Here is a 20401-nt window from a genome sequence, read left to right on the forward strand (position 1 = left end):
GCTTTACGTTTTCTGGAGTTTGGTTGTGCCAACTTCACCAGTCATTTCTAAAAAAGGAAAAGAAACTCCAAGCAAAACAGAGAAAAACACAAAGAAACCAACCCAAAGAAACCAATCAAACAAACAGATAAAACACCCCCAATCAAACCAAAGGCAATGAGAAGTTAGGACTAGTTGTAAGGATATCACAGCAGGCAAATGGCTGCTTCCTACTTGGATCACCATCCAAAGCCACCTAGAACAACTTCTCCAAAACATATCCAACAGGAGAAATGGAAAAAGTGATCCATGGCAGCTCTGCATTGTGGTGAAGGATGAGCATGCAGTGGTCCAGATTGCCCACCCTCCAGGCTGCTGTTTGCTCTGCTGAAAGACTCTTGCAGGACTGTGGCCCCTCTCCATGCAATGGAAATCATTGCCACAGCTCTCAGTTGAGGCACTGGCATTTCCAGAGCCAGATTCAGGCACAATCCTACTGCCTGCTGAGCATCTGGGAAAGGTGCTGAGCATCTTCAGGCCTAGAAGCACAAAAGAGCTCAGGCTCTCCCCGAACTGGGTTTTCAGGGCAGCTTTCCATATCGCTGCAAGATTTCTTCATCCCTCAACACGTCTGACTTTATTATGTCCAACGATGCATTTGGGTTTCTTCCGTCCTCTTGTGTGCCCGTCAGTAACCTTCCACGTGGATGAAGGCGATTGTGTACAGGACAATTGATTGCGGCATTGCCATTTGGCTTCACTGTCACTCAGTTGAACACGGTCCTTATCTAAGAAGGACTTCCAAGAAATGGGTAGGAGTTTTGGCTGTGAGAGGAGCAGAAAGCACATTTTCTACAACAAATTGCTAGCTGATGCACTTTCCTCCCTGCCAAAATAGTGATTGCCATTCATCTTCCTGGGAAGAATGTAAAGACGCATTCAGAGATGCCAGGTTCAGCTGGTCTGTGGGTAGGCCGCACAAACATGTGCTGTCCTGTCACAGATTCTCCTCGCCTAACACAGTGCAAAAGCTTTCTGCTTGCATTAAAAGCAGTAAAGGCAGAAGCCTCGATTCCGGGGTTCGGAGAAGGTAAGTGCATGAGGTGAGCCTCCTTCGGCAGAAGCTGCTTTCCGGAGCTCTTGGCAACGGGCAAAAGTACCAAGTGTGTCTGAGCGAGAGTGCCGGTCAGCGCGCGGGCTGTGGAAAGCGCGAGCGGTGCAGGCAAGCGAATAAGAAACATGTTTAACAGGCATCTGGCGCGCGAAACTTTCAGACTGTAAGTGGAATGTAACTGCCAGTCGCCCGCTTGCTAATTAGTCGCTAGTTGTCTTTTGGAAGAGGTAAGATCACTACTTCCTTCTGCTGCTCCCTACTGCTGTTGCTGCTCTCTGCGACAAAAATTCGCTTTCTGTTTTACTTACAGATGCAGAGAATTGCCCTGCGCAGCACAGAAAGCTGTCACACCATGGGTGGCATAGGGTGTTGCAAATCCGTGCTTGTGTAAGTGGCAGGGGTAAGCTGCACAAACATGTGCTGTCCTGTCACACGTTCTCCTCGCTAGACACAGTGCAGAAGCTTTCCCCTTGCATTAAGAGCAAGAAAGGCAGAAGCCGGGACTCCGCAGTTCGTAGAAGGTAACCGCAAGAGGCGAGCCTCCTTCGGCAGAAGCTGCTTTCCGGAGTTCTTGGCAACCGGCCAAAGTAACATGTGTGTCTGAGAGAGAGTGCCGGTCAGGGCGCGGGACGTGGAAAGAGCGAGCGCTGCGGGCAAGCGAATAAGAAAGGTGTTTAAAAGGCATCTGGTGCGCGAGACTTTCAGACTGCAAGTGGAAAGCAGCTGCCACTCTCACGCTTGCTGATTAGTAGCTAGTTTTCGTGTGGAAGAAGTAAGATCACTACATCCTTCTGCTGCTCCCTACTGCTGTTGCTGCTCTCTGCGACAATAGTTGCGCTTTCCCTTTTACTCCCAGATGCAGAGAAATGCCCCGCGCAGCACAGAAACCTGTCACACTATGGGTGAAATAGGGTGCTGCAAATTCGTGCTTACATCAATGGCAGGGGTAAGCTGCACCAACATGTGCTGTCCTGTCACACGTTCTCTTCGCCAAACTCTGTGCAAAAGCTTTCCGCTTGCATTAAGAGCAAGAAAGGCAGAAGCCGCGACTCCGCAGTTCGCAGAAGGTAACCGCAAGAGGCGAGTCTCCTTCGGCAGAAGCTGCTTTCCGGAGTTCTTGGCAACCGGCCAACGTACCATGTGTGTCTGAGAGAGAGTGCCGGTCAGCGCGCGGGCTGTAGAAAGAGCGAGCGCTGCGGGCAGGCAAATAAGAAACATGTTTAACAGGCATCTGGCGCGCGAAACTTTTAGACTGCAAGTGGATCGTAGGTGCCACTCGCACACTTGCTGAGTAGTCGCTAAGTTGTCGTGTGGAAGAATAACGGCCACGACTTCCTTCTGCTGCTCCCTACTGCTGTTGCTGCTCTCTGCGACAACAATTGCGCTTTCCCTTTTACTCCCAGATGCAGAGAAATGCCCTGCGCAGCACAGAAACCTGTCACACTATGGGTGACATAGGGTGCTGCAAATCCGTGCTTGTGTAAGTGGCAGGGATATGCTGCACAAACATGTGCTGTCCTGTCACATGTTCTCTTCGCCAGAAGCTGTGCAAAAGCTTTCCGCTTGCATTAAGGGCAAGAAAGGCAGAAGCCGCGACTCCGCAGTCCGGAGATGGTGAGCGCAAGAGGCGAGCATCCTTCGGCAGAAGCCGCTTTTCAGGACTCTTTGCAACCGGCCAAAGTACCATGTGTGTCTGTGGGACGGTGCCGGTCAGCGCGCGGGCTGTGGAAAGCGCGAGCGTTGCAGGCAAGCGAATAAGAAACATGTTTAAAAGGCATCTGGTGCGCGAAACTTTCAGACTGCAAGTGGAATGTAACCGCCAGTCGCCCTCTTGGTAATTAGTCGCTAGTTGTCTTGTGGAAGAGTTAAGATCACTACTTCCTTCTGCTCCCTACTGCTGTTGCAGCTCTCTGCGACAAAAATTCGCTTTCCGTTTTACTTACAGATGCAGAGAATTGCCCTGCGCAGCACAGAAAGCTGTCACACCATGGGTGGCATAGGGTGTTGCAAATCCGTGCTTGTGTAAGTGGCAGGGGTAAGCTGCACAGACATGTGCTGTCCTGTCACACGTTCTCCTCGCTAGACACAGTGCAGAAGCTTTCCCCTTGCATTAAGAGCAAGAAAGGCAGTAGCCTCGATTCCGGAGTTCGGAGTGGGTAACCGCAAGAGGCGAGCCTCCTTCGGCAGAAGCTGCTTTCCGGAGCTCTTGCCAACCGGCCAAAGTACCATGTGTGTCTGAGAGAGAGTGCCAGTCAGCACGCGGGCGGTGGAAAGCGCGAGCGCTGCGGGCAGGCGAATAAGGAAGGTGTTTAAAAGGCATCTGGTGCGCGAGACTTTCAGACTGCAAGTGGAAAGCAGCTGCCACTCGCACACTTGCTGATTAGTAGCTAGTTGTCGTGTGGAAGAAGTAAGATCACTACTTCCTTCTGCTGCTCCCTACTGCTGTTGCTGCTCTCTGCGACTTTCCCTTTTACTCCCAGATGCAGAGGAATGTCCTGCGCAGCACAGAAACCTGTCAAACCATGGGTGGAATAGGGTGTTGCAAATTCGTGCTTACATCAGTGGCAGGGGTATACTGCACAAACATGTGCTGTCCTGTCACACGTTCTCCTCGCTAGACACAGTGCAGAAGCTTTCCGCTTGCATTAAGAGCAAGAAAGGCAGAAGCCGCGACTCCGCAGTCCGGAGATGGTGAGCGCAAGAGGCGAGCATCCTTCGGCAGAAGCCGCTTTTCAGGACTCTTTGCAACCGGCCAAAGTACCATGTGTGTCTGTGGGACGGTGCCGGTCAGCGCGCGGGCTGTGGAAAGCGCGAGCGTTGCAGGCAAGCGAATAAGAAACATGTTTAAAAGGCATCTGGTGCGCGAAACTTTCAGACTGCAAGTGGAATGTAACCGCCAGTCGCCCTCTTGGTAATTAGTCGCTAGTTGTCTTGTGGAAGAGTTAAGATCACTACTTCCTTCTGCTCCCTACTGCTGTTGCAGCTCTCTGCGACAAAAATTCGCTTTCCGTTTTACTTACAGATGCAGAGAATTGCCCTGCGCAGCACAGAAAGCTGTCACACCATGGGTGGCATAGGGTGTTGCAAATCCGTGCTTGTGTAAGTGGCAGGGGTAAGCTGCACAGACATGTGCTGTCCTGTCACACGTTCTCCTCGCTAGACACAGTGCAGAAGCTTTCCCCTTGCATTAAGAGCAAGAAAGGCAGTAGCCTCGATTCCGGAGTTCGGAGAGGGTAACCGCAAGAGGCGAGCCTCCTTCGGCAGAAGCTGCTTTCCGGAGCTCTTGCCAACCGGCCAAAGTACCATGTGTGTCTGAGAGAGAGTGCCAGTCAGCACGCGGGCGGTGGAAAGCGCGAGCGCTGCGGGCAGGCGAATAAGGAAGGTGTTTAAAAGGCATCTGGTGCGCGAGACTTTCAGACTGCAAGTGGAAAGCAGCTGCCACTCGCACACTTGCTGATTAGTAGCTAGTTGTCGTGTGGAAGAAGTAAGATCACTACTTCCTTCTGCTGCTCCCTACTGCTGTTGCTGCTCTCTGCGACTTTCCCTTTTACTCCCAGATGCAGAGGAATGTCCTGCGCAGCACAGAAACCTGTCACACCATGGGTGGAATAGGGTGTTGCAAATTCGTGCTTACATCAGTGGCAGGGGTATACTGCACAAACATGTGCTGTCCTGTCACACGTTCTCCTCGCTAGACACAGTGCAGAAGCTTTCCGCTTGCATTAAGAGCAAGAAAGGCAGAAGCCGCGACTCCGCAGTTCGGAGAAAGTAACCGCAAGAGGCGAGTCTCCTTCGATCCCTGAGGTGCATCTCTGGAATTGCTACAAGTTTTACTTACCACAATTTTAACCAAAATCTGTCTTAAATCATGGTATATCTCTTTAGATGGAGGAAGACAGACAGGAACAAAACAACCCACAAACAAAAAAAAAAAACAAAGCCCCAAAACCACAAATCCTACACAGCCCAGTAATACATAGAAAGGCACCTGGTAATATCATTAGTAGTAGATATCTACAGCATCCTAAGTGTACATAAGGAATCAAGATGAATTTTAAAAATATCATGAAATACAAGAATTGCTGGCATTCAAAATGTAACTGTAGCCTATGTAGCAAGTCACTAAAATGACGTGCAGTTGTAAATCATTAAGTGTGCAAAACTATACAGTTTTGCATAAAGTGCTGTATGTACCCCAGTTTGCTAAGCTTGGCAATATGACACAAAGTGATTAAGTTAAGGATGTATCTTACCTACCTCATCTTTCCTTTTCCTTTCCCACCATCACCCACTGTCCTTTAAACTGTACGTTTAAAAATTACACAAAGGCCTTTTCAGGAATTGTAGTTCAGAAAAATGTTTCAAGTATATTTATCTTTCAGTGTAAACTTGGGGACACTATGGTTCAATTTTCACAAGCTCTACATACTTACAGATTCTCTTAATTCAATTTGATTTGCAATTATTTCAATCTGTTTAATACCTCTGGCAAAGGAGTATTTCCTATTACTCATTTTACTCCTATTTAAGGAGTGCTGAAATCCATGCTGTAACTTGTCCAGATTTAAATCTAAACATGACACAATTATAGAAAAACAGAGTAATACTTTATCTGATCACTTGGGCTCACAAAACCAAGTCCTACCATATCTGTTCATACAGACTCATTCTAGGCATTGTACGCAGATCTTTAACACTTGAATTCAAGTTACTATAGTACAGCAGTTTCTCTTGCAGGAATTGTGCAGTACACTTAAAAGTATACAACGGGTCTCTTCTTTACTCTGTATTTTAGTGATCCGTATCGTATCTGAGGGGAAAAACAAAATTATAATGAAGTACTAAGTCACATGAAATGGAAATATAATTCAGCTCCCCACTAATCCTATTTAGCAAATGTCTTCCAATGTGCTTTGGACACCCGGTTTCACTAAGAGAATCTACCTATGACTGAATAAGATAAAGTTTCAACAGAATTGGGCAAGAAGAGTCAGTATCAATTGTTTTCCTGGAATGACCCAAAAACTTTTATGAGACTTCACAGAGATTTATACTGGAGTATCTTTAAATTTTGTAATGCATGCACTAGGATGCTAACTAGGATCTTCTCTTTGTAGATCACAAAGAGTCAGGCTGTTTGTCTATGGCAACTAAAAAATTCTGAATATTCTTTATCTATTAAACAGCAGATGTTTAAGTGTGCACAACACACAGATAATATTATTGTTATTCATACCCTTTTCAAGGCGAACACTTCCTGAAATTAGGCTTGGTGGTGCCAAAATTAGCATTTCAAATAGAGAGTCTGTTTCGTCTCCTCTCCCTTGCTCCTTGCTTCATTAATTTCATACATATATTTCCCCTAAACACATCAAACTACAAAAGCTCCAAACTTAGATATTGTTGTCACATGCTTTCTTCCCCATTTAGCATTCTGGAACCCAGTTACTGTTGACAACTTCTCCAATATTAAAAATAAAAATAAATTTCTGCACTATGAATAATGCCAATATACACTGAAAGAACAAACTCAATTAACCAGGATTATACTTGCTTCTTTACGGCCTTTAATAGTTTTCACAGACTTCATACTCTGAGTTCTGCAAAGGCCTCTCTGAGCAAACATTTCATCCTCTGAATGTGTCCCCTCCATCTCTTCATCTGTTTTATCATCTCCAGGATTTTTTTCCAGTAGGGTTTTGTAACCTTTAGAAAAAAAATGTTTAAAAAATAGTAGCTGTAACTTTTTGACTTCTAAGAATGCAGCGATTTTTATCTTGATTTATGCTTTTAGATAATGTGCTTATTTCAAAACAGAAACATCTACTTTGCCACGAGTTTGGTACTTCTAATCCTGACACTTGGTTCCACAGGTATGTAAATGCAGTGCTTCTTCAGTTGTCAAGACTGAAATCACAAGTTTGCTGACATCTTCTGCTTTACACTGAACTGCAAAAACTTGAGTGATCGTCTAAAGAAGTACCTAAGATTTTAGGACAAAATCCACATGAGAAGGTGGTTACACTTATAATAAACCTTTAAAGATCCCTCCCAATACAAACCACTTGATGACTTGCATTCATAGGATCTTTCTTCATACACTCATCCTCCTGCATTTTTAATACCAAAGCTTCTTTCATTTCGGTAACACACCAAAGTACTGTTAAGAGTTGTTAACATACTACAAAACCAGGACCAAGATTATTACCTAAGACTCTCACTAGAGGGCACTAACTGCTTAAAAATACACTCCGAAAGCTCCTTGGGGTCCAACAGCCCCGAATCTCCACCACAGACCTATCGCAAAGCTACCAAATCCAGTCTGATTCCTTCCTCCACTGAACACTCCTTTTATCCCAGAATCTACTGGCTGTAACACTCAGGAACACCTTTTAGACTCTAAACCAAATTTTATCAATGACCTGTGTACATTTTATCTTAAGCCAATATTTTATTTAGGTTTATCTAATTTTTTTCATCAATTTTTTTCCCTAGAAATTAGAATCACATCATCCATTCCACAGCTACTTGAGACAAACATCCGGTCATTCTCTTCTGCCATTTTAGAGGCAACATGTCTCTGCTTCCAGTACAGTTTCAATTAATCTTTTTCAATACAGAAGATTTGAATCACATCTCTTTCTCTGTTTCAGAGTAGCAGTGTTTGCAGTGACATCAATACTTTTTTATCTGCATTTGTAATACCTGATGCATCGGCATCCCATCTGCCTTTTTCACAGCAAGAGCACTGCCAGCTCAGCATCATCCTACAATCCACATCCTACAACTAGGCCTTTTAAATCAATTTGCACAGAACTCCTGGCCCAGACAAAAAATAAGATCCAGCTCAGCACAAGAGAATATTGCTACACAGTGTTCCTAAATCTATATATACTCTTGATCTTTTTTAAGTTCCTAATGCTGAAGAAAATTCAAAGAAAACATGAGAGGTGTATGCTAGATGAGACCAGGACCAGAAAAAATAAATTAAGTTTAACTAACTGTAAGAAAGCTTTTTGACATTTGAGATTGAATCTCACAATCGGTGATTGTTTATATAGTATAAACTGAAGAATTTTTTTTAAAAAATTAGAGCATTTTTAAGCTGTTTCAGATAGGTAAATAATGCTCTCTTACTGAGGAACAGATCCTGCACAACAGCTGCAGTGACATTATCTCTAGTGCAGCTCTTTGTGAATTCTTGGCTTTCTCTCCAGCCAGAGGCTTCAGTTCACACTGCCCTGCACAGGATACTTTCTGGAAACTCCAATTCAGATTAGGTCCCTTCAGCTGGTCACCTGTTCCTTAGAATGGGCTAGCACACTATTCATGAAATTCCTTGGACCCCACAAATGCTATCCCTCCCCAAAATGGGGGGATGAGAAGGAATGACAGTCTTAAGTGAAAAGAAATAGCCCAGACCCACTTCTTTTGTGGGAAACAGCAGTTCCTATACATCACAGTCTTGCTATTTCAAAATTACGTAGTTAGCAGACCTTCAGCAAAACCTTCCTTCAAGCATCACAAGCTCAAGGGCAAAGTGATGATGACAATAACAGTATATGTAACATAATAATGAAATAATACTATCTTTCAACAAAACCATATATTGATCACCACACACCATCTTCTGAGTGTTAATAGACATCAGTCTATTATGACAACTTGATGCCTTTATTATTCGTATCACCATACACAATTTTACATGTTGATCTATTACTAAAATGCTGTCTGTGCATTTGCAAGTTTCTTGTTCCTACCCTGTTTACTCCCCTGCCTAATCAAGACAGTGACTACCACAGTACAAGCAAGCATCCAGATCCCTGAAATAAAAGACAAGAAGCAGGCCAGGATCATGTTAATGGAAACCCAAAATCAGGATCGAGAGCACAAAACTGCCAGGGAAATATATGAGCAATATCGAGAATTAAGAGATAAATATTCCCAAGAGCCAGAAGTTAATGGTTGATGCGGGCTAGAGCCGGATCAAAATATAAGAGGGGGGATATTGTTAAGAATAATATGTTACAGTTGCTCTTTGTAAACTCCTTACTTACCTTGTACCCCTGTCCCAGGTTTACTTACCTTGTACCCCTGTCGCAAATTGCTGTACCCCATATTTTTTTATTCCTTGTTCAGCGAGGCCCTGCCCCCTCTCCCAAGTTGCTGTACCCTGTGTTTCTTGTTCTGTGTTCAGCCAGGCACTGCCCCCACTGCTCCGAGACTCCCACATGGCAACATTGTATCCCTTTCCCGAGTTGCTGTACCGTCCTGAGGAGGAAGATGACATACGGACTTTTATGCAAACGAGAGAGACCAGAGACTTATGGGATGCACCCAGACTGGAAAAAACCCCAAAACAACGAGCAACGCAAAAGGGAAGGAATAGAACCAGCACCATCTAACAAGGAAGACCCAGAGGAGTCCCCTGGCTTCTTTCCAGGGGCCGACATAACCTCGAGGAGACTCGACTGGGATGACAGCCTAGACTACAAGGCCTAAAGAAGGAGTCTTCCCGGGGACTCCCTTGAGGGAGGAAGGCCCAGCTCTGCCCCACTGACAGAGCTGTACGGATTCTCCTCTTCTGCGGTGTCCAGTGGAAGCAGTGGCGGTGTGCGCAACCCCTCGGGCCCCCACCCCAGAGCTGTGCTGCTTAATAATGGCCTTTTTAAAAGGAGCTGGTCTCCTGGCCCATTTATCACAATCGTGATCCTGGGGAATGCAGCTAAAGCCAGCCAAAAGCAATTTCTGGAAAGTCAAGCCTGCTTTACGTTTTCTGGAGTTTGGTTGTGCCAACTTCACCAGTCATTTCTAAAAAAGGAAAAGAAACTCCAAGCAAAAGAGAGAAAAACACAAAGAAACCAACCCAAAGAAACCAATCAAACAAACAGATAAAACACCCCCAATCAAACCAAAGGCAATGAGAAGTTAGGACTAGTTGTAAGGATATCACAGCAGGCAAATGGCTGCTTCCTACTTGGATCACCATCCAAAGCCACCTAGAACAACTTCTCCAAAACATATCCAACAGGAGAAATGGAAAAAGTGATCCATGGCAGCTCTGCATTGTGGTGAAGGATGAGCATGCAGTGGTACAGATTGCCCACCCTCCAGGCTGCTGTTTGCTCTGCTGAAAGACTCTTGCAGGACTGTGGCCCCTCTCCATGCAATGGAAATCATTGCCACAGCTCTCAGTTGAGGCACTGGCATTTCCAGAGCCAGATTCAGGCACAATCCTACTGCCTGCTGAGCATCTGGGAAAGGTGCTGAGCATCTTCAGGCCTAGAAGCACAAAAGAGCTCAGGCTCTCCCCGAACTGGGTTTTCAGGGCAGCTTTCCATATCGCTGCAAGATTTCTTCATCCCTCAACACGTCTGACTTTATTATGTCCAACGATGCATTTGGGTTTCTTCCGTCCTCTTGTGTGCCCGTCAGTAACCTTCCACGTGGATGAAGGCGATTGTGTACAGGACAATTGATTGCGGCATTGCCATTTGGCTTCACTGTCACTCAGTTGAACACGGTCCTTATCTAAGAAGGACTTCCAAGAAATGGGTAGGAGTTTTGGCTGTGAGAGGAGCAGAAAGCACATTTTCTACAACAAATTGCTAGCTGATGCACTTTCCTCCCTGCCAAAATAGTGATTGCCATTCATCTTCCTGGGAAGAATGTAAAGACGCATTCAGAGATGCCAGGTTCAGCTGGTCTGTGGGTAGGCCGCACAAACATGTGCTGTCCTGTCACAGATTCTCCTCGCCTAACACAGTGCAAAAGCTTTCTGCTTGCATTAAAAGCAGTAAAGGCAGAAGCCTCGATTCCGGGGTTCGGAGAAGGTAAGTGCATGAGGTGAGCCTCCTTCGGCAGAAGCTGCTTTCCGGAGCTCTTGGCAACGGGCAAAAGTACCAAGTGTGTCTGAGCGAGAGTGCCGGTCAGCGCGCGGGCTGTGGAAAGCGCGAGCGGTGCAGGCAAGCGAATAAGAAACATGTTTAACAGGCATCTGGCGCGCGAAACTTTCAGACTGTAAGTGGAATGTAACTGCCAGTCGCCCGCTTGCTAATTAGTCGCTAGTTGTCTTTTGGAAGAGGTAAGATCACTACTTCCTTCTGCTGCTCCCTACTGCTGTTGCTGCTCTCTGCGACAAAAATTCGCTTTCTGTTTTACTTACAGATGCAGAGAATTGCCCTGCGCAGCACAGAAAGCTGTCACACCATGGGTGGCATAGGGTGTTGCAAATCCGTGCTTGTGTAAGTGGCAGGGGTAAGCTGCACAAACATGTGCTGTCCTGTCACACGTTCTCCTCGCTAGACACAGTGCAGAAGCTTTCCCCTTGCATTAAGAGCAAGAAAGGCAGAAGCCGGGACTCCGCAGTTCGTAGAAGGTAACCGCAAGAGGCGAGCCTCCTTCGGCAGAAGCTGCTTTCCGGAGTTCTTGGCAACCGGCCAAAGTAACATGTGTGTCTGAGAGAGAGTGCCGGTCAGGGCGCGGGACGTGGAAAGAGCGAGCGCTGCGGGCAAGCGAATAAGAAAGGTGTTTAAAAGGCATCTGGTGCGCGAGACTTTCAGACTGCAAGTGGAAAGCAGCTGCCACTCTCACGCTTGCTGATTAGTAGCTAGTTTTCGTGTGGAAGAAGTAAGATCACTACATCCTTCTGCTGCTCCCTACTGCTGTTGCTGCTCTCTGCGACAATAGTTGCGCTTTCCCTTTTACTCCCAGATGCAGAGAAATGCCCCGCGCAGCACAGAAACCTGTCACACTATGGGTGAAATAGGGTGCTGCAAATTCGTGCTTACATCAATGGCAGGGGTAAGCTGCACCAACATGTGCTGTCCTGTCACACGTTCTCTTCGCCAAACTCTGTGCAAAAGCTTTCCGCTTGCATTAAGAGCAAGAAAGGCAGAAGCCGCGACTCCGCAGTTCGCAGAAGGTAACCGCAAGAGGCGAGTCTCCTTCGGCAGAAGCTGCTTTCCGGAGTTCTTGGCAACCGGCCAACGTACCATGTGTGTCTGAGAGAGAGTGCCGGTCAGCGCGCGGGCTGTAGAAAGAGCGAGCGCTGCGGGCAGGCAAATAAGAAACATGTTTAACAGGCATCTGGCGCGCGAAACTTTTAGACTGCAAGTGGATCGTAGGTGCCACTCGCACACTTGCTGAGTAGTCGCTAAGTTGTCGTGTGGAAGAATAACGGCCACGACTTCCTTCTGCTGCTCCCTACTGCTGTTGCTGCTCTCTGCGACAACAATTGCGCTTTCCCTTTTACTCCCAGATGCAGAGAAATGCCCTGCGCAGCACAGAAACCTGTCACACTATGGGTGACATAGGGTGCTGCAAATCCGTGCTTGTGTAAGTGGCAGGGATATGCTGCACAAACATGTGCTGTCCTGTCACATGTTCTCTTCGCCAGAAGCTGTGCAAAAGCTTTCCGCTTGCATTAAGGGCAAGAAAGGCAGAAGCCGCGACTCCGCAGTTCGGAGATGGTGAGCGCAAGAGGCGAGCATCCTTCGGCAGAAGCCGCTTTTCAGGACTCTTTGCAACCGGCCAAAGTACCATGTGTGTCTGTGGGACGGTGCCGGTCAGCGCGCGGGCTGTGGAAAGCGCGAGCGTTGCAGGCAAGCGAATAAGAAACATGTTTAAAAGGCATCTGGTGCGCGAAACTTTCAGACTGCAAGTGGAATGTAACCGCCAGTCGCCCTCTTGGTAATTAGTCGCTAGTTGTCTTGTGGAAGAGGTAAGATCACTACTTCCTTCTGCTCCCTACTGCTGTTGCAGCTCTCTGCGACAAAAATTCGCTTTCCGTTTTACTTACAGATGCAGAGAATTGCCCTGCGCAGCACAGAAAGCTGTCACACCATGGGTGGCATAGGGTGTTGCAAATCCGTGCTTGTGTAAGTGGCAGGGGTAAGCTGCACAGACATGTGCTGTCCTGTCACACGTTCTCCTCGCTAGACACAGTGCAGAAGCTTTCCCCTTGCATTAAGAGCAAGAAAGGCAGTAGCCTCGATTCCGGAGTTCGGAGAGGGTAACCGCAAGAGGCGAGCCTCCTTCGGCAGAAGCTGCTTTCCGGAGCTCTTGCCAACCGGCCAAAGTACCATGTGTGTCTGAGAGAGAGTGCCAGTCAGCACGCGGGCGGTGGAAAGCGCGAGCGCTGCGGGCAGGCGAATAAGGAAGGTGTTTAAAAGGCATCTGGTGCGCGAGACTTTCAGACTGCAAGTGGAAAGCAGCTGCCACTCGCACACTTGCTGATTAGTAGCTAGTTGTCGTGTGGAAGAAGTAAGATCACTACTTCCTTCTGCTGCTCCCTACTGCTGTTGCTGCTCTCTGCGACTTTCCCTTTTACTCCCAGATGCAGAGGAATGTCCTGCGCAACACAGAAACCTGTCACACCATGGGTGGAATAGGGTGTTGCAAATTCGTGCTTACATCAGTGGCAGGGGTATACTGCACAAACATGTGCTGTCCTGTCACACGTTCTCCTCGCTAGACACAGTGCAGAAGCTTTCCCCTTGCATTAAGAGCAAGAAAGGCAGAAGCCGCGACTCCGCAGTTCGGAGAAAGTAACCGCAAGAGGCGAGTCTCCTTCGATCCCTGAGGTGCATCTCTGGAATTGCTACAAGTTTTACTTACCACAATTTTAACCAAAATCTGTCTTAAATCATGGTATATCTCTTTAGATGGAGGAAGACAGACAGGAACAAAACAACCCACAAACAAAAAAAAAAAAACAAAGCCCCAAAACCACAAATCCTACACAGCCCAGTAATACATAGAAAGGCACCTGGTAATATCATTAGTAGTAGATATCTACAGCATCCTAAGTGTACATAAGGAATCAAGATGAATTTTAAAAATATCATGAAATACAAGAATTGCTGGCATTCAAAATGTAACTCTAGCCTATGTAGCAAGTCACTAAAATGACGTGCAGTTGTAAATCATTAAGTGTGCAAAACTATACAGTTTTGCATAAAGTGCTGTATGTACCCCAGTTTGCTAAGCTTGGCAATATGACACAAAGTGATGAAGTTAAGGATGTATCTTACCTACCTCATCTTTCCTTTTCCTTTCCCACCATCACCCACTGTCCTTTAAACTGTACGTTTAAAAATTACACAAAGGCCTTTTCAGGAATTGTAGTTCAGAAAAATGTTTCAAGTATATTTATCTTTCAGTGTAAACTTGGGGACACTATGGTTCAATTTTCACAAGCTCTACATACTTACAGATTCTCTTAATTCAATTTGATTTGCAATTATTTCAATCTGTTCAATACCTCTGGCAAAGGAGTATTTCCTATTACTCATTTTACTCCTATTTAAGGAGTGCTGAAATCCATGCTGTAACTTGTCCAGATTTAAATCTAAACATGACACAATTATAGAAAAACAGAGTAATACTTTATCTGATCACTTGGGCTCACAAAACCAAGTCCTACCATATCTGTTCATACAGACTCATTCTAGGCATTGTACGCAGATCTTTAACACTTGAATTCAAGTTACTATAGTACAGCAGTTTCTCTTGCAGGAATTGTGCAGTACACTTAAAAGTATACAACGGGTCTCTTCTTTACTCTGTATTTTAGTGATCCGTATCGTATCTGAGGGGAAAAACAAAATTATAATGAAGTACTAAGTCACATGAAATGGAAATATAATTCAGCTCCCCACTAATCCTATTTAGCAAATGTCTTCCAATGTGCTTTGGACACCCGGTTTCACTAAGAGAATCTACCTATGACTGAATAAGATAAAGTTTCAACAGAATTGGGCAAGAAGAGTCAGTATCAATTGTTTTCCTGGAATGACCCAAAAACTTTTATGAGACTTCACAGAGATTTATACTGGAGTATCTTTAAATTTTGTAATGCATGCACTAGGATGCTAACTAGGATCTTCTCTTTGTAGATCACAAAGAGTCAGGCTGTTTGTCTATGGCAACTAAAAAATTCTGAATATTCTTTATCTATTAAACAGCAGATGTTTAAGTGTGCACAACACACAGATAATATTATTGTTATTCATACCCTTTTCAAGGCGAACACTTCCTGAAATTAGGCTTGGTGGTGCCAAAATTAGCATTTCAAATAGAGAGTCTGTTTCGTCTCCTCTCCCTTGCTCCTTGCTTCATTAATTTCATACATATATTTCCCCTAAACACATCAAACTACAAAAGCTCCAAACTTAGATATTGTTGTCACATGCTTTCTTCCCCATTTAGCATTCTGGAACCCAGTTACTGTTGACAACTTCTCCAATATTAAAAATAAAAATAAATTTCTGCACTATGAATAATGCCAATATACACTGAAAGAACAAACTCAATTAACCAGGATTATACTTGCTTCTTTACGGCCTTTAATAGTTTTCACAGACTTCATACTCTGAGTTCTGCAAAGGCCTCTCTGAGCAAACATTTCATCCTCTGAATGTGTCCCCTCCATCTCTTCATCTGTTTTATCATCTCCAGGATTTTTTTCCAGTAGGGTTTTGTAACCTTTAGAAAAAAAATGTTTAAAAAATAGTAGCTGTAACTTTTTGACTTCTAAGAATGCAGCGATTTTTATCTTGATTTATGCTTTTAGATAATGTGCTTATTTCAAAACAGAAACATCTACTTTGCCACGAGTTTGGTACTTCTAATCCTGACACTTGGTTCCACAGGTATGTAAATGCAGTGCTTCTTCAGTTGTCAAGACTGAAATCACAAGTTTGCTGACATCTTCTGCTTTACACTGAACTGCAAAAACTTGAGTGATCGTCTAAAGAAGTACCTAAGATTTTAGGACAAAATCCACATGAGAAGGTGGTTACACTTATAATAAACCTTTAAAGATCCCTCCCAATACAAACCACTTGATGACTTGCATTCATAGGATCTTTCTTCATACACTCATCCTCCTGCATTTTTAATACCAAAGCTTCTTTCATTTCGGTAACACACCAAAGTACTGTTAAGAGTTGTTAACATACTACAAAACCAGGACCAAGATTATTACCTAAGACTCTCACTAGAGGGCACTAACTGCTTAAAAATACACTCCGAAAGCTCCTTGGGGTCCAACAGCCCCGAATCTCCACCACAGACCTATCGCAAAGCTACCAAATCCAGTCTGATTCCTTCCTCCACTGAACACTCCTTTTATCCCAGAATCTACTGGCTGTAACACTCAGGAACACCTTTTAGACTCTAAACCAAATTTTATCAATGACCTGTGTACATTTTATCTTAAGCCAATATTTTATTTAGGCTTATCTAATTTTTTTCATCAATTTTTTTCCCTAGAAATTAGAATCACATCATCCATTCCACAGCTACTTGAGACAAACATCCGGTCATTCTCTTCTGCCATTTTAGAGGCAACATGTCTCTGCTTCCAGTACAGTTTCAATTAATCTTTTTCAATACAGAAGATTTGAATCACATCTCTTTCTCTGTTTCAGAGTAGCAGTGTTTGCAGTGACATCAATACTTTTTTATCTGCATTTGTAATACCTGATGCATCGGCATCCCATCTGCCTTTTTCACAGCAAGAGCACTGCCAGCTCAGCATCATCCTACAATCCACATCCTACAACTAGGCCTTTTAAATCAATTTGCACAGAACTCCTGGCCCAGACAAAAAATAAGATCCAGCTCAGCACAAGAGAATATTGCTACACAGTGTTCCTAAATCTATGTATACTTTTGATCTTTTTTAAGTTCCTAATGCTGAAGAAAATTCAAAGAAAACATGAGAGGTGTATGCTAGATGAGACCAGGACCAGAAAAAATAAATTAAGTTTAACTAACTGTAAGAAAGCTTTTTGACATTTGAGATTGAATCTCACAATCGGTGATTATTTATATAGTATAAACTGAAGAATTTTTTTTAAAAAATTAGAGCATTTTTAAGCTGTTTCAGATAGGTAAATAATGCTCTCTTACTGAGGAACAGATCCTGCACAACAGCTGCAGTGACATTATCTCTAGTGCAGCTCTTTGTGAATTCTTGGCTTTCTCTCCAGCCAGAGGCTTCAGTTCACACTGCCCTGCACAGGATACTTTCTGGAAACTCCAATTCAGATTAGGTCCCTTCAGCTGGTCACCTGTTCCTTAGAATGGGCTAGCACACTATTCATGAAATTCCTTGGACCCCACAAATGCTATCCCTCCCCAAAATGGGGGGATGAGAAGGAATGACAGTCTTAAGTGAAAAGAAATAGCCCAGACCCACTTCTTTTGTGGGAAACAGCAGTTCCTATACATCACAGTCTTGCTATTTCAAAATTACGTAGTTAGCAGACCTTCAGCAAAACCTTCCTTCAAGCATCACAAGCTCAAGGGCAAAGTGATGATGACAATAACAGTATATGTAACATAATAATGAAATAATACTATCTTTCAACAAAACCATATATTGATCACCACACACCATCTTCTGAGTGTTAATAGACATCAGTCTATTATGACAACTTGATGCCTTTATTATTCGTATCACCATACACAATTTTACATGTTGATCTATTACTAAAATGCTGTCTGTGCATTTGCAAGTTTCTTGTTCCTACCCTGTTTACTCCCCTGCCTAATCAAGACAGTGACTACCACAGTACAAGCAAGCATCCAGATCCCTGAAATAAAAGACAAGAAGCAGGCCAGGATCATGTTAATGGAAACCCAAAATCAGGATCGAGAGCACAAAACTGCCAGGGAAATATATGAGCAATATCGAGAATTAAGAGATAAATATTCCCAAGAGCCAGAAGTTAATGGTTGATGCGGGCTAGAGCCGGATCAAAATATAAGAGGGGGGATATTGTTAAGAATAATATGTTACAGTTGCTCTTTGTAAACTCCTTACTTACCTTGTACCCCTGTCCCAGGTTTACTTACCTTGTACCCCTGTCGCAAATTGCTGTACCCCATATTTTTTTATTCCTTGTTCAGCGAGGCCCTGCCCCCTCTCCCAAGTTGCTGTACCCTGTGTTTCTTGTTCTGTGTTCAGCCAGGCACTGCCCCCACTGCTCCGAGACTCCCACATGGCAACATTGTATCCCTTTCCCGAGTTGCTGTACCGTCCTGAGGAGGAAGATGACATACGGACTTTTATGCAAACGAGAGAGACCAGAGACTTATGGGATGCACCCAGACTGGAAAAAACCCCAAAACAACGAGCAACGCAAAAGGGAAGGAATAGAACCAGCACCATCTAACAAGGAAGACCCAGAGGAGTCCCCTGGCTTCTTTCCAGGGGCCGACATAACCTCGAGGAGACTCGACTGGGATGACAGCCTAGACTACAAGGCCTAAAGAAGGAGTCTTCCCGGGGACTCCCTTGAGGGAGGAAGGCCCAGCTCTGCCCCACTGACAGAGCTGTACGGATTCTCCTCTTCTGCGGTGTCCAGTGGAAGCAGTGGCGGTGTGCGCAACCCCTCGGGCCCCCACCCCAGAGCTGTGCTGCTTAATAATGGCCTTTTTAAAAGGAGCTGGTCTCCTGGCCCATTTATCACAATCGTGATCCTGGGGAATGCAGCTAAAGCCAGCCAAAAGCAATTTCTGGAAAGTCAAGCCTGCTTTACGTTTTCTGGAGTTTGGTTGTGCCAACTTCACCAGTCATTTCTAAAAAAGGAAAAGAAACTCCAAGCAAAAGAGAGAAAAACACAAAGAAACCAACCCAAAGAAACCAATCAAACAAACAGATAAAACACCCCCAATCAAACCAAAGGCAATGAGAAGTTAGGACTAGTTGTAAGGATATCACAGCAGGCAAATGGCTGCTTCCTACTTGGATCACCATCCAAAGCCACCTAGAACAACTTCTCCAAAACATATCCAACAGGAGAAATGGAAAAAGTGATCCATGGCAGCTCTGCATTGTGGTGAAGGATGAGCATGCAGTGGTACAGATTGCCCACCCTCCAGGCTGCTGTTTGCTCTGCTGAAAGACTCTTGCAGGACTGTGGCCCCTCTCCATGCAATGGAAATCATTGCCACAGCTCTCAGTTGAGGCACTGGCATTTCCAGAGCCAGATTCAGGCACAATCCTACTGCCTGCTGAGCATCTGGGAAAGGTGCTGAGCATCTTCAGGCCTAGAAGCACAAAAGAGCTCAGGCTCTCCCCGAACTGGGTTTTCAGGGCAGCTTTCCATATCGCTGCAAGATTTCTTCATCCCTCAACACGTCTGACTTTATTATGTCCAACGATGCATTTGGGTTTCTTCCGTCCTCTTGTGTGCCCGTCAGTAACCTTCCACGTGGATGAAGGCGATTGTGTACAGGACAATTGATTGCGGCATTGCCATTTGGCTTCACTGTCACTCAGTTGAACACGGTCCTTATCTAAGAAGGACTTCCAAGAAATGGGTAGGAGTTTTGGCTGTGAGAGGAGCAGAAAGCACATTTTCTACAACAAATTGCTAGCTGATGCACTTTCCTCCCTGCCAAAATAGTGATTGCCATTCATCTTCCTGGGAAGAATGTAAAGACGCATTCAGAGATGCCAGGTTCAGCTGGTCTGTGGGTAGGCCGCACAAACATGTGCTGTCCTGTCACAGATTCTCCTCGCCTAACACAGTGCAAAAGCTTTCTGCTTGCATTAAAAGCAGTAAAGGCAGAAGCCTCGATTCCGGGGTTCGGAGAAGGTAAGTGCATGAGGTGAGCCTCCTTCGGCAGAAGCTGCTTTCCGGAGCTCTTGGCAACGGGCAAAAGTACCAAGTGTGTCTGAGCGAGAGTGCCGGTCAGCGCGCGGGCTGTGGAAAGCGCGAGCGGTGCAGGCAAGCGAATAAGAAACATGTTTAACAGGCATCTGGCGCGCGAAACTTTCAGACTGTAAGTGGAATGTAACTGCCAGTCGCCCGCTTGCTAATTAGTCGCTAGTTGTCTTTTGGAAGAGGTAAGATCACTACTTCCTTCTGCTGCTCCCTACTGCTGTTGCTGCTCTCTGCGACAAAAATTCGCTTTCTGTTTTACTTACAGATGCAGAGAATTGCCCTGCGCAGCACAGAAAGCTGTCACACCATGGGTGGCATAGGGTGTTGCAAATCCGTGCTTGTGTAAGTGGCAGGGGTAAGCTGCACAAACATGTGCTGTCCTGTCACACGTTCTCCTCGCTAGACACAGTGCAGAAGCTTTCCCCTTGCATTAAGAGCAAGAAAGGCAGAAGCCGGGACTCCGCAGTTCGTAGAAGGTAACCGCAAGAGGCGAGCCTCCTTCGGCAGAAGCTGCTTTCCGGAGTTCTTGGCAACCGGCCAAAGTAACATGTGTGTCTGAGAGAGAGTGCCGGTCAGGGCGCGGGACGTGGAAAGAGCGAGCGCTGCGGGCAAGCGAATAAGAAAG

This window comes from Cyanistes caeruleus, unplaced genomic scaffold (assembly GCF_971803275.1).
Source record: "Cyanistes caeruleus unplaced genomic scaffold, bCyaCae1.hap1.1 HAP1_SCAFFOLD_115, whole genome shotgun sequence".
In the NCBI taxonomy this organism is placed as follows: Eukaryota; Metazoa; Chordata; class Aves; order Passeriformes; family Paridae; genus Cyanistes; species Cyanistes caeruleus.